Raw genomic sequence first — 16953 nt, forward strand, 5'->3', positions numbered from 1 at the left:
TATATATATATATACATATATATATATATAAAAACCCTTGGGAAGATATGCCATGTTTTCCTGAATCCAAGATAAGGTTTTTTTTCCTCCCTATTCACCCATTCAACATGAGGAAAAACATCCCTTGTCTTGGATTCAAGTACAAGGCAGGGGTACAGAGCCACGGCCATTGCTTCCCTCGCCACCCCCCCCCACCACTTATGCCCTGTAGTGCCTCTGACCCCTTGCCTGACCCTTGCCATCACCTCTCCTTCTGCCTTTGCACCCCCTCTCTCCAAAACCACTGCCACTTACCCTCAGTCACAGCTCTGGCTGTGATTCCAACCCCCGCAGCCTAGGACACAGAGCATATAGTGGCTCATCCAGGCAGCAGAAGTTGTAGCCGGGGCAGCTTTGGCTTCAGCTATGACTCCAGCCTGGGTTGGTTGGGGCTGGGGCCAGAGTTGCCATTTCCACATCCACTGCTACCTGGCTGGGCAGGGGCCAAAGCCACCATATTTCAAGACTTCACCCTTAGAATGTGTCTGTGTGTAAATTAATGTAGTGGTTGTGAAGGCTGAGAGGACAAAAGAGTCATGGAATAAAACACTCTAATTATAGAATAGATGCAGCATGGCCAGAGGGACAGAGGGCATTCTGACATCATTCCACCATAGTATCTAGAACCTGACTATCTAAATAAACCTCCAAGTATTGAATACATAGTTTATTTCCGTTACTTATTCATTCAGCATGGGACCTGAAGATATGATTGCTAAGGTTGCCAGATAAGACCAGTTTGTGATGTTGTCACCATTTCAAAAAGAATTGGACTTGGTTCATTCTTGGATTTACACTTTTTTTTTGGTACTGGCTGGACAAGGGCTATGACCTGGGTGACCATGGTGGATTCTTCTGTCCCTAATTTGGTTGCAAAAACTGATTGCTAGCCCATGAGTGTAAGAACCTCCGTTGGCATAATGTGGATATCCTAAAGAAGAAGAGATGAATTGCATCTCACATCTTTAACAATATTTAGCAATTATGGATTTGATTTTGTAACCCCATCCATGCATTCTGGAAACTTGGGCTAAGTACAGACAGTCAAAAAGCCCAAGGCAAAATTAATCCAGTCTTTGCAAGTGTGTCTAAACTGCATAGATTGAACTAATAAACTGAACTAACGTTCAATTATCATTTGAGAAAGACAAGCAGAAGCTTGCACTGGTCCAGGCCAGAAGGCTTGAGCATGCCGGGCTCAGCCAAGAAGCTACCCAGCTGTGTGAGGGAGGGAGGGGGAGAGGGGCAAGAGGAAGTCAGGGTGGGGCAGGTAGAGGCAGAGGGGAGGATTGGTTCCCCTCAGTACAGAGCTCCTCAAGGCAGAGCAGTCCCGGGCTGAGGGACCTTGTACTGGGTGAGAGGAAGGCCCCTGAGGCCTGCAGTTCCCCCTGTGTCCCCACACCCAGCTGCAGGGGCAGGCTTCTGGCCTAGGGGAATGCTTCCCCTTCCCACTTGTGGCAGTGGCAGAGCGAAACTGCCAGGCTGCATGAGGGAGGTGGAGAGGGGTTTTCCCTAGTCATGGGGCTTCCCTCAAAGCAGAGCAGTCCCAAGCTGGGCCAGGAAAAATCCCCCAAGGAGCAGAGCTCCCCCAGTACTCCAATGCCCAGCTGCACAGGCAGACACTCAATCCAGGGAGAATGCTTCGGAGGTGGTGGACTCAAGCCACCCAGCTTCATGGGTGAGGGTGAAGAGGGGAGTTCCCGTTAGCTCCCCATGGCAGGGCAGACCAGAGATCAGCAGCCAGGGCTGGGGCAAGGACAGGGGTGGGGGGCTCTTTTCCTACAGGGTTGACAGGTGCAAGCACAGTGCGGACTAGGAAGCAAAGGCTTTGCTGCCTCAGCTCCATGATAGCTGTGGGGCAGGGGCAGTTGGACACTGGAGTAGAGCAGCAGCATGTGAGCTATGTTCCAGTGGACTGCCCTTCAAGGTGGGCTTTACTAGGGGGACCGCAAGGTATCCTGGGATGCTGGGGCCTGTGAAGTAACTTGAGTTGGGAGGAGATCTGTCAGTTTAAATCTGTTTAACCTAAATCAGTTAAGTCTGATACTACATTCATCCCGGTCTGTCTTAAACCAGGTTTAGCCATTTTGAAACCAGTTTATATGGACTGAACTTCTGTTCTGTTACAGGTTTAAACTCGTTTCCAATCACTTATAACGGTTTATATGTAATTTCTGTCCCTAGCCCCAGAAAGTACCGTGATGCTTACTGGGCAATATTAATCATGATGTAGAAGGCAGCACAAGGCCTGTACATCTTTGTTCTATTGGTCAAAATATTTACTGTCAATATCCCAATATCAACTTGTGCTGCTCCACTGTTTTATTATGTACAATGATTGCATTTTCATCCTTGATTTGAAATAGAATTGAATTGAAATAGAATTGAAATAGAATTGAATTTGAAATAGAAAAGAATAGAACTGAAAGAGAACAAAAAGGCCCAACACTATATAAAAATGAGTCTTTCAGTGACCTTGTTGCCTCCTTGTTAAAGCCAAGTACCTATATAAGGAATGCCTATCAGCATCTTCATTGCTTACATGTCTCTGATTTAATTAAAAATGTAATAATAAGAAAAAGGTTTTATATTGCAGAAATAATAATTTAATTTACTAATATTTAATGAAAAGTTGGCAACACTTTACATTAAGTGGGTAATCATTATTCCTTGGGTAGTTATTGTAATACTGTTTTCTGGATAAAATCATTTGGCATTAGTGTAGATAAAATGTGTATCACCACCGGGATTTTACTTTAATTTTGTATTCATGAATGAGCATTTATTAGGTTTTAAGGTGAAAATTCATTTAGAGACTGAGGAAGGAATACTATGTATTCTAAGGAAATTATGTGAAGTATTAATATATTTTATATAATGTAGGTATTTTGTTTTAAATTGTATGTCTCATTTGAAGTGGCAAAAGTTACTACAATTTTAAAAGCAATAAAATTTTCAGTTAGTATAAAAGGCCACAGTCCAATTATCTTGCTTATTGAAACCCATTAATACATGTCATCATGTTATGGAATGAAAATAATATGTATTAAAACAGTCAGGATTATATTTTAGGTAGAAATTATAACAGATTTTTTGGCTATGTTATATGAACATCTTCAGTAAGAGTTATTTATATCTTTCAGTGAAAGAAAAAGGAAGTTAGGATGAGATCTAAAGTGCTACTGGCAAAATGTAACTAGCCTGATGAAAGAGTGTAAACTGTATATAGCAAGCCTCATTGGGAAATGTCCTGATTCCCTAAATATGGTGTGGGTAGTTAGCATATTTATATCTTATCTCTGCTTCTCTCAGTTCTGTGAGTGTGGTGGTCCTTACAGCAGAGATCTTGTCCTTCTGTCAAGTTCAAGGGTAGTATTAGGGGCCAGGCACTCTGAGTAATAATATAACAAGCCTTAATGAGGTGTGAACAGCTGAACAGAGGGAAGGCTCTGAGTAGCAATGACATAAGCAGGTTCTGACATTAATTAGCAGGTTTAAATTGTATTAAGCAGTGCCTTCAATGAAATCAATGGGGTGTGATAAATGGATGGTGCTATGTGAACAATTTAATATACCTATATGGCTAACCATGAGAAATATGAGGTGGCTTGTACTGTATTTGGCTTCTTATTTAAAGAGAAATTACAACAGAACTGCTCATTCAGATATTATCATTTAAATCAATGAGATTACATGTGAACCAGGTAATTGTTAATTAGCTCTGGCTTTTTACACCTAGGATTATAGAAGCTAGATGGTGAAAACTCCCTGCACCAAGGAATTTACTTCAACAGTGCAACTTTCTTCCAGCCACTTCCTGGCTAATTATAGTCTGTTCCTTTTTTCAGGAAGAGTAAATACAGTAGACAATATGACCCCAAACATGTTGGTAAACGCATATTTGAAAATAAAAGGTTTTCTTCGTGTTTGTGTTAAGGCAATAACATTTATATTTCTGGACAGTATTTTAGAATAGCAGATTAGGGATAACACACATGCAATGAAGTCAGCAGATATGCTTAGAGAGAAAATTATTTTCAGACATGAACTATGAGAAGCCTATGGATTATGGATTTTGCTCATGTGTAAATGAACAGAAAAGCTGTCTCAATATAACTACTCTTTAAGTTGTATGCAATTTTTTTCTCCTCTTCTCATAGCTCACTACCCTATTTTAGACGCTTCTTACATAGAAATTGCACTCATTACTGCCCTTGTTAATGTATTCCATAACTTCAATTCGTACCTCCTGTTTGTATTTTAATACTAGGTCATGCAGCCTTGAAATATCTATTCTTTCTTTTCCCTTCTGATTCGTGTGTAGCTGAGTGGGATCTTCCTTTAATCATCCCTTTTTCTAAAAAATACTGACCTAGTTTTTCTCTTTCTTCTTTGGGGAAAAAAGCATGTGTAGTTGTGTGTGTGTGAAGTATAAACTGTCCCACTCTTCTGAACCATGTAAGCTTCACCTCAGCAGAGGACTGTTTGTGGTAGGAGAAAAATACGAAGACCTCAGTTTGCTCATCCTAGCAGTGACATTCAAACTGAAGTAAATAATGAAGGTTATTTCTGCCGTTACTGATGCCTGTTCTCTGGTAAAAAAACACTGCTTTAAGAGGGTTGAAATTTCTACTGCTATTTTGAAGGCAGTAAGTGCCCCCTGCCATTCCATACAGAGGGGAAAAGTCACAGTAAAGCATAAATCTATGTTAGTTAGGCTACTGGGCTCCTGAATTATCTGCACCAAACACTTACTTGATATTCAGTCTGACAACTGCAAGTTTAGGAACGTGACATAAAGGATGAGGACTGCATTGGTCATCTTTAAGAATGACCAACAAAATTGACTAAGTATGAGAAGAAAAGAGGTACAAGCAGAAAAGTAGTGTTGTCTCTCATAGTGTTTACCATTAAGGAGAGGTTTAAAAATTAAATAAAAAATCCAATTTGACGCATTTAAAATTTTGGATATCATGCCTAAAACCACATATACAGTGGACCTGAACTGCAATCCCAATCTAAACATACTGTAGTTGCTGGAAGTTCGGATTCATATTCAAGTTTCTTAGTTCAGACCTGCCTTTAACTTATTCACATTGAATTTCAAAACCATTTAAATGTTCCTGCTCTTAGTTTAGACCTTATGGTGTGATAGTTTTATCTTCCTCTTCTGCTGTCCACCCACAGTTTTTGTATTTTCATCAGATATTATCATCAAACCATATATTTTTTCTTACAAGTGTGTTCTATTAATAACCATTGGATTGTTTTTTCTATTCTTCACCTTCCTAATTTTTAATATTCAACTTAGTTCTATAATATTTTTCCTCTTATGCTTTATATTTAAATTATGCTTCACACTGATAACTTTAGAATCCTTTGGTTTGGTAATTCCTTTTTTGGGGGTCATTTTTTGAAATCCTAGTGAGTTTATGGCTACATGATATTCATAAATGTCAGACAAATAGCTTGTTTCCTGTCTTTGGTCACTCAGTATAGGACTTCTTTCATTTGATTTGTTATGTGGAAGGTTGCCTTTATTTATCCTCCTTAGTCTTAGTCAGAAATTGAGATAACTTGCTTTTAGTTCCTGCTCTTAAGATATTGCTCTGTTCCTCAGTCTTTATGTATATTCTTTGTGTTGTTCAAAAATTAATGATTGTTTTTATTTTAATCCCATCAATTATGTTTTGGAACAAAGGGTTCCAGCAACAAAGGCTGGGAAGTCCTTGAGAAAGTTTCACAATTCATCTGTTCAGTCTCAATTCAAATTAGTCATTTGGTGCTCTGTTGCTTCTGGGTACTTGCAGATATTACACTTACATCGACCTAAGTAAATTTAGGTCAATCTGAGTGCCAATTGTAAATTACTCACTCTGTAGGGCTGTGGGCCCTGCTTTCCCAGGAGTGTATGAGTCTGTGCTATTAGGAATAAATTCAAGAATATTGCAGGCTTCTATCTCAGATGTTTGCTTTTACCACCCATGTCTTGATGGAATATACTTTTTGTTGGGAGCTGGAGTTAGTGGACTAGTGATAATTTTGAAATCTTCCTGAAAGGTTTCCTTATAGGGCTCTGCCACCCCTTGACATCTCACCCTTACCACATCAGATATGATGGAAAAAATTCTTGGCTCCAAGACCCACCCTAGTGTCTTCTTTCCCATCTGAATACTTTATGATGACATATATCTTTTTGCATTATTTCATGAGAGATGGTTGATATGTGACTGTCACATGAGCCAATATCTGGTATCAGTTCCCAGCAACCAGTTTAGCCACTGAAAATCATGACAATAGCTTCAAAAATCAGTGTTAATAATTAATTCAGTTCTGTTAAAGGATTTCACTCAACACTCTTTTAGAATCCCCAAACAGTCCCAAGCTCTCTGCTTCTTTCAAACGAGAATGCTTAAACCAGAATGCTTAAACCAAAACTCCCTGCTTTCACAATGAGCCACTGGCCCCTTTTAAGTCCATTCAAACCCTCTCTGGGCCAAAAGAATCCCACTTCTATGGGACGGGCCATACACAAAGAAAAACAGAAGTACCAAAATAATAAAAAAAGGAAACCACTGTCCCTCCTGCTATCTCCAGTCTCACTCATTCCCATGCCGGACTGCCCTCAGGCTGAGCCAGGTCTGCTCACATCTGTGGCTGTGCAACCACTCGTTCCAGGCTGCCTGAAGAGCCTTCTCTGCTGAATGGTGGTCCTCCAACCACCAGTGCTCTGTGAGCTCTTCCTCCCCTGCCTACTGGAGAACATACGCTTCCAGCTTCTGCAGAACTTGGAAGTGTATCCCTGTTCTGCTTGCTGGCATCCTTCCCTCACTGCCCCTCTCCAGGGCCTGAAGTAGCCAGTCCAGAGCTTCTCCCCACCCAAATCCAGAGATACAGCTGGCTTTGAAATTGCCTTTCTTTGGTGTGGCACAGTTTCTCATTCCCGGACCACTGTGGTAAGTTGCAGCTTTTCCACTACTCCCCACTCTTTGCTCTGACTTTCCTTGGCTCCTTTACACCAATATGTACAGACATTCAAGGAGGTTAGATCAGGCAAAACCTCCTCTCTCCCTCAGATACATTCAGCTTCCATTGCATTCTCTGGCTCAGGCTTCCACCTTCAGCCTCATAGCCCTCCTATTTCACCCTCCCCCTGCCCTTGTCTCTCTCTGGGAGATTTTAACTCTGTGTGGGGTAGCTAATTAAGGTAATCAGCTGTCCCAGCCCAGCCTGCTACATGAAGAATAACTGAAGTGAAGTTTTAGGTTGGAAGACAAAGATAGATATGTAAAAAATCATGTGAATTCATGAATCCTCTCAAATAAGATATTCAAATATTATCATGTGCAGAAACATCACCTTCATGCTTCTTTTGCTTATCATGAGTTTGCATAATACCTATATACATATGTGTATAAGCCCCACTTGGAGATTTCAGAGTTTTCATACTGTGCACTGCTTCTAACCTTACTTTCAAAAGGCAAATATTTTTGATGCTTCTATAACTAATAGGCAAAAGCTTTGATAACATAAGAGTTTGACCTAAGCCTTGTCCTTGCCACAGGCCAAAAGAGACTGTGAAGGATTAGACTTTGAAGTTTTATCCAGTGAAGCATGGTTCTAGTCAGATAGAAACCAAAGTCAGCTCCTATTTTTTTCTCAAGTAATGCAGACATTCAAGTAGTGTTCGTCTCCTGCTTGCAAAATGTAAATGTGTAGAAGTTTCTGAAAACAGCTTGAGAAGAGACTATGTAGCAGGTCACTATTACTTCTTGGCGGGAAGATAACTTCCCCTTGTTAAGGAGCTTCACAAGTCAATTACAGAGAGAAATATATTTGGATGTACATATAGAAACTACATTCCTTGTTTATTCACTCCTGCAAACAGTGTCAGTAAATCAATGGAAGTGGTCATGTACAGCGAGCAATATATGGTTCTCAATGTACCTCCTAGAAGAGATGCACATTTATCATATACAGCCATCATTAAAATGTAGTGCTGGAAAGATAATCAGCTCTGTTTTTAAAGGTTAGATCAGTTAAATGTCTTTAAAAGATGGCATTTGTATTCTAATTAAGGGCTGCTTTGAATGGGATCTTTTCCATTTTAAAATGTTTATTTTCACTTGTGGGCCTGACTGTAATATTTGCTCATATACATTAGTGGAGCTGTATGGACATGTTTCATAGTAACTTTTGAGTTTTAAAATTTTTCCAGTCGTCCTTTGAAACAAAACCAATTTTAAAGTATTGTGGGAGACAGGAATTGTGTAAAGATATTCATTTTTTATCTGAACCCTCAAGGTTTTTTTCAGTTCAGTTGGGTTTTGTCCAGGCCTCTCTGGTTTCTAAAAGAGAGGGGAAGGAGAGAGGGTGCAGCTACACTTTAAACTCACTGTTTTTTCAAACACCACACTGCTCCATATATGCTACTTCCTTAGCTGACAGCTATCCTCTGGCATTGTGGGTGTGCTAATCAGCCCTGTTCTTAGAGTCCTTACTTTTTATCCTGCCCACTGCACCACACAGTTGCAGCTATATTGCTTTCAGTCTTGGAGGTAGCCCACTGGAGCACCATATTGTATTTTAGGATTCTGCTTACTATTTTTATAGCATTTTGCTTTTACTATTTTTATAGCATAGATATAACCTCTGTATCAGACAAAACAAAGACTTAGGTCTGGGTCTTCTATGTATCAGACTAGTGCTTTAACTACTTGATTTTCAGTGTGAGAGTTAGTGTCTCCCACTAAGTTACCAGAGAGCTTTTATGATGTGTTATTTAATAGAAAATGATCTGGTCTGCTCTCCTAAGAAGTGCATTCCATTGCAAGTACCTCTTAACATTGATTAAAAATAACAGCCATATAAGAACAATAAACTAAACATTTATTGTAAATATAATTTTAATACAAGATTGAAACTTAAGAAAATATGTCTAGCAAGCCAATATATAATATTTCTGGTTGCAAGTTTTCATTTGTTGAACTCTTTTTAAATAAACATCTTAAAGAATTTATGGAGGAGGAAAATATGGAATACAGTAGAGTCATGTATAGCAAAACTCACGCATTTCACATTGTATGAATTTGCAATAAAAGATTTAGTCAATTTCATCTTCTTCAATTATGTTTCAGCATGGTGCATAACATGAAAAGGAATCCTGTGTGATAAAAAGACTTTGCAGGCTATCTTTAAAACTTGGTCTTATTAAGTCAAGCCACTATTAGTTCAATTCAGTGATTATGGTGTTTGGGAGGTGGGTAGGTAGATTTTTCCATTTTGTATTTCCTAGTGCTTGGCCTCTTAAAAAAAAAGCAAACAAACAAAAAAACAGAACCCAGATGTGTCAAATGATATTCATGTTCTGTACAACTACTAGCAAGAAGGCATCCATACCCAACATTAAAATGTAATTTTCAAATACCATTGTGAAACTAACAATGCAGAATAATAATTTTAACCATCCATAAAGCATAGAATATAATAAAAAATGGATACTTTTCCTAGCCTAAAATTTCCACAATATAATGTACTTAGATCCTTCTGACCTTGAATTAATATTAATATTTGATTATTATTGAAAACTAGTTTCTGATCAATTCCAAAGTCTGGCTTGTTAGAAATCTATCATCCACCCCATTTGAAATTAATTTCTAAGATATTTTAATAGAAAAATCATATGCTGGAAGGAAAACTTTATTTTAGAGTAAGTGCACTCTATGTTAAAATAAAGGTGAATTCCAACTGTAATAGGTACAGAGAGGAGGCTACTAGGATAACCATAGGAATTGGGATCCTATTTTATAGGAAGAGACTAAAGAAGCCTAGTAATAAAAGGAATAGAGAGGGGTTATGACAGTTCACTATAAATACATTGGGGGTGAGACTCTGGGGTAAACACATGAGAAGGAGAATAGCTATTTAAGCTAAAGGAGAAGTTTGGCCCAAGTGCAAATGTATATAAACTTTTTTTTGGTTGCTAAAAATTACAAAAAATGTTTCTAACTATTAAAGGAACATGGTTATTGAACAGCCTTACAATTGAAGCAGCAGAGACAAAAAGATGGTATAAGCAGTTTTTGGAAAAGTTGTCTAGTCTCTTGAGATCACAGGCAAGATGACCCAGAAGATCTCTTCCAGTCTTCTTTTGCTGTGTTCCCACTTCACATTAATCACCAAAAATTATTTCTCTGGTTGGCTTTAGCAATATCCCATACTTTCCAATTGACTTTGATATTAGGGATCAAAATCAATAACTTCTATATTTGTGAGTTTATAAATATTCTATTTCAACTGAAGTTTCAGCAAAACCTACCATAAAGGGTCAATAAAATAACCTTTTTCTAATTCAAATTTAATACTTGTGATGGTAATAGAATTTCTGAGTTATTTCTTACTGATGCACTCTACAAGTTTAATGTATTGACCCCTTTCTACCAGTACAGAAGCTTTCTGAAACTCATTTTGTTTACAGTTTGTTTTTGTTTTCCACTCACGAGGAAAGTTTCATCAAATGCAACACTCCAGGCTGAAGAATATATTGAAGGATCTATAGCAAATTTTCAGATGAAATAGCTTGATTCAATGTGGATTTCAGAAAATAATGAGCTTTACTGAAAGAAATGAAAAAGGGAGGGTGGTGTGGTATTTTTTTTTAGATAAAAGAAAACACAATATTAAGTTCAAGGACAGCAGTTCAAGTGTTTAAATCTTACAAAAATATAAACATGTTGAACCTGTACAGCTCATTTAAACTTAAAACAATTAAATTTTAACATGCCTTTTTATCACCATATAGATAATTATTATTTTATATTGAAGTGCTATTTATAAGTTGTTATAAAGATTCCACATAAAACATTAATGTGATCAGAAATTCTTTACATGTGACCAGCTGCTAAAGTATTTTATTAGCAGAGAAACTGACCAAAGAGTCCCACCACAAAGGAGTCTATTAATTATATTGCCATTACCATAAACTTACTTCAGTGGTGGTGAGATCAGAATGTGACTGAGCTATTGCTCGTGCAGTTTTTAAACTATTTAAGTTCAACCCTTGACTACAGCTTTAACTCACGTGCTCAAAATACAAAACTCTTTGGTACTAATAGCTAAAGCTGCTAAAAGTGCCCTTCTTGCAAATGTTCTGGGAAGTGAACAAACATCCAAGTTTTCACTTGACTGGTCTTTCATTGACTTAAGGCATTTGGTCATGTGTGTGATTTTTAACATGAAGTTAAACATCCAGATTTAGGGTCTTCAGGAATAAAAACATTATGTTAGTATAAAGAGACCCCCTTGGTGCGTTTAAACCTTTTTTTTTAGTCACAAGCTACAGCTATGGTGCTTTTTTTCCCAGCCCCCCCTCCTCCCCCCTTATTAAGCATAGCCTTGAGTAGACATTAATTTAACTGCAAATTTGGGATATGACAAATGTTATCCCACATGATGATTTTTGGGATCTGGATAAAATTTGCTGGACCCCAGCTGAATGAGGCAGGAGAGGAGCCTGGCACTGGTGACTCAATTCCTGATGCTGGGCTATAAGCCCACTTGGATAATGAAAGAGCACTGCAGGAAATGTGTTAGCAGGTACTGGTCTATAATGCCATTCTTCCCACGGTGTCCTTCCAACTTGTTTATGTGCGGGGCAGGGGGATGGGGGGGGCACGGGCGGCAATCAGCTGATGGGATCCCGGCTCATTGTCAGGCTTAGAAACTCTCAGCGTAGCTCTATGGATTATATTTTGTGTGCCTGGATCTCAAAAGAAAAGATTTTTTTCTCCCTCCCTTTTCATGTAACAATATACTCCCCCCTAGGTAGCCAGCTTTCTTCAATGGGTATATGCAGATGTTACATTTAAAATCAGCCTAACTAGAGTTAAGAAGATATAAATACTGATCTGTGTAGATGTTAAGGGGGTTAAATCAGGTAAAAAATATGTCATGCCAAATCTAAATAGTTCACATCCTCAGATGAACTAAAATTAAATCAGGAATTGAATTACCCTGATACAGTGAACATCTGCACAAATCTGAAGCACAGCCCCAGGGCTGGGAAAGACCAGCCGTTCACCCCAGCCCAACGATATGTTCTTCTATGCCTCCAGCCCTGACCCCCAACCCTGAGTTGGCTATTTTTAGACCTTGGATTCCCCCACCCCATGGTCCTACCAAATGTCCCACTTCCCTCGATCCCACCCCGAGCTACTTACACCTGGTTTTCTGTGCAATTCCAGCAAATGACTGTACATGCCACTCCCTATCTATGATTAAGCCATGTGATTGTAGACTTGTTGCAGTGAACATTTATATGTACCCAAGAAGACCAATTTGTGCCACAACATTCAGGTTTGTACTTATAAGTATGCACTGTTGTCTGTTTATGCCTGCCAACATACACTAATATGTGCAAACTAAGCTAAGAACAGGTACTGGCAGTTGTAAAATCTTTCATACCTATTTCTGCAAGTTCAAAATTGGAAGCCATTGCTTAAGTCAGCTAAAAACTTGACCTTAATATTTTTCTCAATGTAAATGTTTCATATGAGACAGTAATTGTTCCAATTAAAGTAGTTTTTCATTTCAACTCATAAGTCATACTATTAGGCTACCACAGGGTTTAAAACAATGTATAGGCTGATTCAGCAAATGCAGAAATGCTTAGACTCCAAGGAAGGATATTGATTAATGTATCAAATGAGAATAAAGCTAGAATTTTTGATGTTTTGCTTTCATTATGTAGCTACTTTGCTTTTACTCTTTAACGAGGTCAATGATTAATCACATATGCCAAGTCAGCACAATAAAATCTGTAATTATATCTAATACTCAGAACTCTAACATGCTATTGTTGACTTTTCCTTATTCTCCTCAGTTTTCTTTTCCTTCAGTCGATCAGAATGGCTGATTCTTTGCTGTAAGACATGAGGTACACTGTATACACTACATCTGATTGAACACACAGCATAAGTTAACCACAGTTCAGAGGATACATCCTCAGAATTCCCCTCGATTCTATCTTACCAGAACAGATTAGGAGAGGGTGGGTGTATCTATATGAGATGCTATGCCACTGTAGCAATGCGCTATAGTGACGTAGCATTAATGGACACAAACCATGATGCCACAGCTATGTCACCATAGTGATGCAGTCCCTTGCTATAGCATGTCGCTATGGCAATGTTGTGGCTACAAATAACCATGTGCCACCAGCACGGCACAGTAACAGCTGTTACTGTGCCAGCATTTAGTATTTCCCTTAGGAAGTTATGAGACACATTATTAGACACTTTACACTTCCTTTAGGAAGTACTAAATGACATTCTAGTAACAATAGTGCTATAGGGGCATGTGTAGACAAACCCTTGTAAGAGGGTCTTGACCAGACCAAGAGGGAGAAAAAGGGAGGTTTGTGAGGTGCTATTCAGGCTACTTGTTGGAGAAATAGAACCTCCTTTCCTAACAATGGGATGAATCTGTCCTGTCTCCATCACTGCAAGGACCTGAGCTATGAGCTGTTCCCAACCCTAAGGGTCATTAGGTCTTGACAATAGTGTCACTGGGTCCTCCTGACCTATTAACACATGAAAACTACAAGCTTTACTATTACTAGAATCCTTACCTCAAGTTAATTAATTCAGATGAAGAACATACTTTTCCCCCACCCTTGGAAGGCAAAGCATTTGTAGAGTCAGTGAAGAAATTTTGTCAGAGAAAAACTGTCCAATGCACTGAGGGGTTTTTAGTTTATTTGTGGCATCTGAAGGCCTAACTTGGCATGGTGAGTAGTAGTTAACATTGTCTCAACCTTGTGATTGGGATTCAGTGTAGGATAATGTGACAAGTGGGAACCATGCCAGTGGTTCTGCTATGACACAAGCCAATTCCTTCAGTACCCTCAGATGCTGCTCATCCAGGCCTGCTGACCTGAACACATCCAGTCCATCCACGTGACTCTGCACCAAGTCAGCGTCGACAGTTAGTGGGCTGCTGTCCATCTAAGAACCCATTAGGAGACTTATCTTGATCCCTGTTCAGGAACACTGAGGCAAAAAACTCATTGAATAGCTCAGCCTTGTCCCCCCTGTCGGTCATTAATTGCTCCTTCTTGTTCAGTAGGGGTCCTATGCTGCCCTGCACCTTCCTTTTACTCCCTACATACCCAATAAAAGACTTTTTGTTGTCTTTAATTTGTGTTGCCAGCTCTAGCTTTGTAGTTGCTTTTGCCTTTCTAACTGCCTCCCTACAAGTGTGGGCCAAGTAGGTATACTCCTTCTTGGTAGCTTCCTCCTGCTTCCACCACCTATATGCCTTCTTTTTTGCCCTTAGGCTTCCCTAGATTTTCCTGTTTAGCCAACGATTTTTTTAGTTCCTTTCCCCCTTTTCCCTTGTCCTGGGATCATCTCCCTCTGTGCTCAAAAGATCTCTTCCTTTAGGAACGACCACCCTTCCTGGACTCCCATGTCACTGATACTCTTCTCCTGCAATGCATCATTGACTAGACTCCTAAGCACACTGAAGTTATCCTTCCTAAAGTCAAGCACTTCCACCCTACTAGTTAACTTACCCACCCTATGCCATATGGTGAATTTGATTGATTGGTGGTCACTGTCCCCAGGTCCTCTGCCATAGCCAACACCAAGTCCAGTAAGGCATTCCCCCTAGTGGGACCGTATACCTCCTGTGTTAAGTGAAAGTCCTGCACACAGGTTAAGAACCTATGTGAACAGTTGGATTTGACTGACTGCTCCTCCCAGCAGATGTCAGAGTAGTTTAGGTCCCCCATGACAAACACATCCCTAGACTGTACGGCCTCTGAGAGCTGTCTCAAGAATTTCAAGTCTAGCTTTCCCTCTGGGTGTGGCAGTCTGTAGCAGACCCCCACCACCAAGTATCTTTCTCCTTGACCTCCATGTATCCTAACACACAATGCCTCAACTTTCTCCTTTAATTCAATTTTGATTAGGGTAGATGTATAATGCTCCTTTACATAGAGAGCAACCTCACCCCCTTTCCACACTACTCTGTCCCTTCTGTACAACCTGTAGCCCGTAATGTGTACCACCCAGTCATGGGTAGCGTCCCACCAGGTTTACATTAGCCCCACTAAATCAAAGTTATTGTTTGCAAGCAGGAGTGCGAGTTCTTCTTGCTTGTTCCCCATGCTCCTAGCATTAGTATAGGGGCACTTGAGACCTCCGAATGGTGCCTTTGGTGCCCTCCCTTTCTGATGCCTAAAGGGCCCCTTTGTACTTAGCTGGGGTATACTGCTGTATGTCTCGCAGTTTGTAGATTCTAGACTCTCTCCATCTCCTGCCTCCCCATCCCCCATCATACTTAGTTTACGGCCTGATGTAGGAGGTCAGCCAACCTGTAAGAAAAGAGACTCTTATCTTTTACTTTTGATATTCTTTTATTTGTATTTCTTTTAGGTGTAACTGTTGTCTTCAATAGCATTACAGAAAATTATAACTGGTCTCAGTGGGCAGCTATATATGAACAGTGAGGCTGCTCTGACACACTGTAATTACAGTGTGTTGGAGCAGGCTTGATTAATCGAGTCTGCTGGAGCATGGTAATTACTCCACTCCAACAAACTCCAGTGGCTTGTTGTGTCAGTGTTCCCACACTTAAAAATGGTGGTGAGGGGCTTTAACTAAAGATTGTTGAATGAACTTTAGTTAAAGAAGCCCTGCCATCATTATTTAAGCATGGGGATGCTGATACTCAAGATGTTCCAAGCGCTTTCATTAAAGCAGCTCTTGGATCTGCTCTAATTAAAGTGTCCCCTCTCTCCCCCCAACTCTTACTCCCAGAGCACATGTGTAAATGCCCAGTGAAATCAGATTCCCATGTAATATATCACCTAGGAAAATGCACTGGGACTTTGTAGTGATATTATTAAACATGCAGAATTTCAACTAAATCCAGTAAAATATTTCTGAGCTATTTGAAAACATGGAAGGGAGGTTTGGGTCCAGTTTTTTCAATGCTTCCTACTTTCCCTATCTGTTTTTAATATTTCTAATGTTTTTACACCATCCATACATAGGTAAAATATTGGCTTCAAATAGAGGAAGGACATGATGATACTTTCTGTAATTAAATATAACAGAGGCATGCCAGATATATAATATGTGAGATAATAACAGATTTTATCCATTAGTTTCCCATCTTCAATAACTATTTCCAGATCAAACCTCCCAAATTAATCTGTACTGCAACATAATGATTTTGGTTTACTTTTATACTAGGACACTCAAGAGGGAGAAACAAAAAAACCCAAAGAGAGCAAATGTCTGACTTCTGCCACCTGTAATAGGTTGAATGTCCACAGAGATGCTCCATCTAATTTCCAGTTTCTGACATTAGTCACTCTTGTCACGTTATGAGACACTTTATATCTATAATCATGTTTGGTTTATGTAAAACAAGAGTTTGCATAGCTTGATTTCTCAACAGGAACTTCAGTAAGAAATTAAAATAATGGGTCTTACAGCAGCAGACTGCTGTGATGACAGTAAGCTAATTTTCAAGGCCTGAGAATTTCAAAAATGTTTTGACAACCAGCAGTGAAAAGCTTTCATGCCAGTTTCACTCTCATAAATAGTGCCAGCATTTTTTTTTTTACCGGTAATATGCATTTGTAATCATGGACTTCTTCAGATGAAGGGGAATTAGCATTACTGATTTCTTTTTCATTATAAATAACCTTCACTTTTTACATTCCTGTACATTAGTTCTATATTTACTGCAGTACTAACCACAATAAGAGCTCTTGCCCAAATTTGCCTAAATATAAACAGTGGGGGAGGGGGGTAATAAAATTCTTGGGAAGAAGGTTAAGCTTTATTTAATCTATAAGGAGGCATAAACATCACATCAAACACCTCAGCTGAACTACTCTAA

The sequence above is a fragment of the Gavialis gangeticus genome, unplaced genomic scaffold (assembly GCF_001723915.1).
Source record: "Gavialis gangeticus isolate Ggan-Ray unplaced genomic scaffold, GavGan_comp1, whole genome shotgun sequence".
NCBI lineage: Eukaryota > Metazoa > Chordata > Crocodylia > Gavialidae > Gavialis > Gavialis gangeticus.